Here is a 6523-nt window from a genome sequence, read left to right on the forward strand (position 1 = left end):
GTATGGATGTCAATAGATATATATATTAGTGATGTACCCAAAATTTCATATCAAAATAATTTTATTTGGTTTGACATTTTAACAGTCAAGCATCAGTTTGACTAGTACAACTAACTAGTGTTGAATCCTGAATTAGTGTTACGATTATTTTAAAAATATTTTTCAATAATCCAACCGTATGGATGTCAATAGATAAATATATTAGTGGTATAACAAAAATTTTATATTAAAATAATTTTATTTGGTTTGCCATTTTAACAGTCAAGCATTAGTTCGACTAGTATAGCTAACTAGTGTTGAATTCTGAATTAGTGTTACGATTATTTTAAAAATATTTTTCAATAATCCAACCGTATGGATGTCAATAGATATATATATATATTAGTGATGTACCCAAAATTTCATATCAAAATATTTTATTTGGTTTGACATTTTAACAGTCAATCATCAGTTTGACTAGTACAGCTAACTAGTGTTGAATCTTGAATTAGTGTTTCAATTATTTTAAAAATATTTTTCAACAATCCAACCGTATGGATGTCAATAGATATATATATTAATGATATAACCAAAATTTCATATCAAAATAATTTTATTTGGTTTGACAATTTAACAGTCAAGCATGAGTTTGACTAATACAACTAACTAGTGTTGAATCTTGAATTAGTGTTTCGATTATTTTAAAAATATTTTTCAACGATCCAACCATATGGATGTCAATAGATATATATATTAGTGATATAACCAAAATTTTATATAAAAATAATTTTATTTGGTTTGCCATTTTAACAGTCAAACGTCAGTTTGACTAGGACAACTAACTAGTGTTTAATCCTAAATTGGTGGTTCGATTATTTTAAAAATATTTTTCAACGATCCAACCTTATGGATGTCAATAGATATATATATATATATTAGTGATATAACAATATGTAGTCACTAATAATACTTGTAATTAAAAGAAAAAGAGAAATAATAGGTCATAAATAAATGCTTTTAATAAAAAAGGGCCAAAACAATATAAATGAATTTTATAATCTTTTGAGCATATTTTGTGATTATAATATAATAGGTAATTAAGGTTGGAGGCCATGAAAAAAACATTTTAGAGGAGAACTTAGAAATCATATAATCATTAATTAGAATATAACTTATGATGTCTATATCTCACTTGTGTACTTTCTAAATACCTGTTTGTATTAATTTCACCTATATTAACTTACGACCAAATATGTCACATTGGATGAGTCTGAGTCGGAAATGACTTTTCGATCTATGATAATGGTCATTACGGATCAAAAAGGTAATAAATAACTTTTTCATTTTCTTGAGTATTGGTCCCACCCATTTACATGGCAACAACGTGAATGTTTAATAAAGTTTGATAACCGACCAAGTTTTTGGTTACTTTTAAATCTACAATTCACCTTTGCTTGGTCTCGGTTTTTCCTACTTGGCATGTATGTGCCACATGTCACGGTTGACTAGGATGTCACGGTGGTCCGTGTCAACTTTGGTTTGTTGGTCTTTTTCATGTTTATAGACAAACAAAGAAATATTTTCATCAATTATATCCGATCACAATGTAACCGACCAACTTCATAAGAAATATTGTTGAAAATGGTCATAAATAGTCTATTTTGATCATTTTTGTATTACACCATTTTATTTTTTGGAAAAACACTAATATAATATTTGAAATTATATAATATAATATATTTGCACTAAGATGTTTTTTTATAAATTATATAATGTGGTTGAAAAAAAATTGTTGTATTTAGTACCAATTCTTTACTCCTATAAATTGTTTAACTTAATTAATTTAGAAATACATATTTCATAAAAAATAAGTAAATTAGTTTTAAAAGTTCAAATTTGAATGATTCATGTAGAACTTTTAAATATTACTCTCTCGGTCCCTTTGAAATATATACAAATGGTTTGGTATTAAGAAATAATGTAATTTTGAAGAAAAAAAGTAAGAAAATTGAGTAAAGTGATGGTACTGATCAATATTATATATATATAGGGGGCTACTCTAATACAAACCTCCTTATAATGAAAACTAAAAACTAAAATAATTTTTTTGTTAAATCACGTCAAAACATGGCACATATGGAGAAAAATACAGTGAAGTCGGATTTCAAAAAAAGTTCACCGATTAACGGGAAAAATTAAATAAAAAACGGAGGGGAAAAACTAGAATTATGTGTAGCAGGGAGCATATATATCGTGTGTACTACATCTAGGGGGCCCTTGGATTAGATTCATCTAAGAGCTGATATTAGTTTCTAGTTTTTATTTTAATTTTAGTTTCTATTTTGATTATTTGTATATATATATATATATATAACTAGTGAGTAGTTAATTTCTATATAACAAAATTTTACAATTCTGAGTCACTTTGAAAATGTATAGAATTGAGACTGAGAGAGTGGGAAATATGCACGGATTACAAAATTCAATAATTTATCATTTGTAATTGTGTTTTTGGATTACTAAATAAAATAATAAATTTAATAAATATTTTATTTTGATATTTATCATACAACTATAAAAAACAAACAAAAAAGTAATTTTTTGTTTTTAAACCTTACAAAGAATATGAACTAAAAAAAATAATAGACAAATAGAAAAATTACTTGATTGAAGAATATTAGTAAAGAAATTTCTAAGAAATTTCCTACAAATTTCTAATGTTTTATATACCAGCCCCTATATAAACTTAAGGGTGTTGCACATACTCCATAATCCCTAATTCCTTGACGGCCGCCCCAATCTTACCATATTCCAGAACTTCAAAATTTAGTATATGACCAACCAATTGAGCTGCAAAGATGGTGAGGAGAGCCCATCAGGGGAAGACATCAGGGTCTTTGTGCTAAAGGTACAACTAATTTCTAATAAATAAGATTTTGATTTGCTTTGTATTATAGGTTGGCACTTTTAATCCTTAAATTTTTTCATATGTGTAGCTTTATCAGGGATTGTTCATTATACATCAAAGATCTGTGGAGGTATACATACTAATTCCCTTTTTGATTCTTTTATATTGATTTTTATTTATTTTTATTAAAATAGTGTAATATTTTGCAGAGGAGGTGATAAGAAAGGTCACCCTATCACAGTTGCGGCTAAAGGGAGTTCTGCATAATCTTGCCCCAAAACTCGAAAAAGTGCGGAAGCCATCACAGTTGACCCCACTGTAGCAGCACAATACATCCGTCTGTTTTGCCCCTTCTTCCCATAAACCATGTATCGTATTAGGTCATCTGATTCGAATGAGGGTGTCATCTGATTGTCCAAGGAGGTCGTAGTCATCCTCTTTGTCACTGTCCTTGTTGTACTAATTTTTTTATTATCTATTATCTTTTAAATTCAAGCAATGTAATCGTAGTAACCGGTTTGGAAATAATAGATAAATTAGTATCATGTTAATTATTATTAATCAAATATTGTTAAATTTGTGAGGATCTATATGCAGATATCTTAAATTGATAATATTAGTTATCTCTTGTATACATTACTCAAAACTACAACAAAGAAGAGTTTATTTCATTTACTTTTATATAAATTATATAGCCATAACATCTTTTTATTGATTATTAACTATAAATTAAATTTTTAAAATTGAAATAAGTAACAATTACTTTATATAGACAAAAGTTTTAAATAATATCTATCCAACATTCCTATCAAGCAAAGTCTATATAATATATAATATATCATTTGTATAATAATTTCAAACTAAGTTTACTTTACTTATAAGTATTGTTTTGTATGTGTTTAAAAGCCTAGCATGTGTGGAGATAAATTTAAAATAAATTTAGTTGGCCAACAATCATCCAAAACAAAAATAAACTTCAAAGAACCCAAAATTTAATATATAAAATAAATTTCTAATCCACAATTAAATTCAAATGTAAACAAAAACAATATATAATCACAAAGAAATGCTTTTAATGAAAAGAAAATGAGAAAAAAAATGATAAGTAGTGCACCAATAACATCTAATTATGTAAAAAAAGATTAGAAAAATAAAATTATTAATATTATATAGGGATAAAAAAATATAAATGAATTTGAGAATCTCTTGATCACATTTTCAATTATAATATAATAGGTAATTAAGGTTGTAGGCCATGCGAAAATCCTTTCACACGAGAGTATAAAAATCATATAATCATTAATTAGCTTATAATTCTTCTATGTCATTGTGAAATAATGATAAAAATGCCTATGTCTATATCATTCTTGGAAAACTCTACACTTTCTTCGAACCACCCCTTTTCTTGATTGACCAATTTATTTATTTATTTTTTTCCAAATTTATAGCAGATTTCATTAATAACATGAAAAAAATTCAATCGGTACAAACCCCCAATTCATCATGCAACCAGGTTGAAAAACAAATAGACGAACTAAATAATTAGCCTCTTTGTTTCCGGATTACTTAACTGACTGAATACAAATATTCTGAAAATTAAAAATAAAGATAATGGTTTCTCGAGCGATCCAGCCTGCATCTCCACCGAAAACAGTAGTTTCACAATTGCCCTCACATTAATTCCATGGATCGTACAATGTTCAGAGGACTCAATTACAAAAACTGAGAGGGCCCTCGTGTTATGAACAAAAATATTTTGTGAGAGGTGAGCACATGCGCTTTTCACTACCGTATCAAAAGCACCCCAACTATCTACCTGCCGGACACCATCTATAAATAATAACTCAATTAAATGAAACGAAAAAGAAGCGAATTTTTGAACAGAATCCAATATTTATTGAAAGGAAGTTAAAAACAAATGATAAAAATGTTGTATGGATGCAGAGAGAGGATGAAGATAGAGATGAAGATGGGTAGAAGGGTGAAGAAGGAGGTGTGATGATTAGGGTTAAAGGAAGATGGGGCGGCCGACTCTCATCGAGAGAGAGGGAGAACTGATTGACCAATTTTTTAATACTCTTTTTGACATATAATTCTAAACACTCTTTAGCCTTTCCGGGTTTTTGCATCTTCAAATGCCTTAATTAATAGAAAGAACTTAGGTGTGTGTAATGTACATAATTATAAAAATAAAAATAACATATAACAAACTTCTTGGTAACTTCTTCAGCCCATTTCGAATTTTGTGCAAGAATGGCAATACACGTGTATGCCCAACTGCCCATTTTAAACGAATAGTCGCATTCAATATCTTCACTGTTGTATCATTGTGTATACCTTTAAATTAATTTTAATGTAGTCAGTCATAAACACAAAAGCTTCATAATCTATGAGCTAATCTTATTCATATTTTTCACATACATTTTGAAGTTGAATGAGATTTATACGATAAACATATATAAATAATTACGGTCCCACTTGGAATTTGATGCGGCATGGTGTTCTTGGGTTCTTTTCCCTAAACTTGCGATCGGAATGTGATCTAGGTCATTTCCATGCCCGGGTCTCTATATTGGTCTTACAAGTGTTTTTGGTAATCTTACGGGTGTTCTGATTGCGTGGAGAAGGTAGACTAGGTGTTCGTAAAATAGCACAAGTTCTTCGACTAAGTCCACGACCACGTCCCATGTCTCTGATTAGCATTTTCCCTGCATACTACAAAGTAATTAGAAAATATTTCCAAGTAATGAGATATCATTCATGCAAGATACTAAATATAACAAAAAAAAACATAATTTCCAAGTCAGATAAATCGTCAAAATAATGAAAAACTAATAAAACAAGATCAAAAGCATTGATAAAATTCTACATACTCTCAATTCATATCATACGATTAAACTTAGAAATCTTAATTCGTATTCGTAAATACAACTCATAGAGAACTAACAACATTAAACCCATATCAAATAAAGACGCAAATAAACCCCCCTCTAGCTCTTACGCAAACATAGGTATACATAATCGAAACTTGATGTACATGACACAAAATAACAATACAACTTACTAATTGTATAATTTACATATTTTATTCATATTAAATCATAAAAAATGAACAATAACAACTAATGAAGCTCAAAAAACTAAAGTCTTTGAAGAACATATAACAGTGAGATTTAACTCTTACCAAGTTCATAAAAAATTTATAAAATATAGATGAAAAACACATTCGGTTATTAGTTTACTATAGAGAGCCACGTTTATTCTCTCCTTCTCCATGATACTTATACATATATATGTATAAACATGAATACACCGTACACATAAAAAAATCATATGAACAACACAATTGAAACAAATTAAGACAGCCACATTCATTCTCTCTATATATCACACTCATACCTATAAATATATATATATATATATATATATAAATAAAAATGCATATATATGTATAAAGAGGAACAAAAGATATACATATAAAGAACACACAAAATAAATTACAAAAGATATACATATAAAGAACACACAAAATAAATTAAATAAGTTAGCAAATATAGGTAATTAGGATAACGCATTAATGTTATATATAGTCTATATGTGGTCTTATCTCTTTCAAATTAGTTGTTGATTAAATGT

Source organism: Apium graveolens, chromosome 4, assembly GCF_009905375.1.
Source record: "Apium graveolens cultivar Ventura chromosome 4, ASM990537v1, whole genome shotgun sequence".
Lineage (NCBI taxonomy): Eukaryota > Viridiplantae > Streptophyta > Magnoliopsida > Apiales > Apiaceae > Apium > Apium graveolens.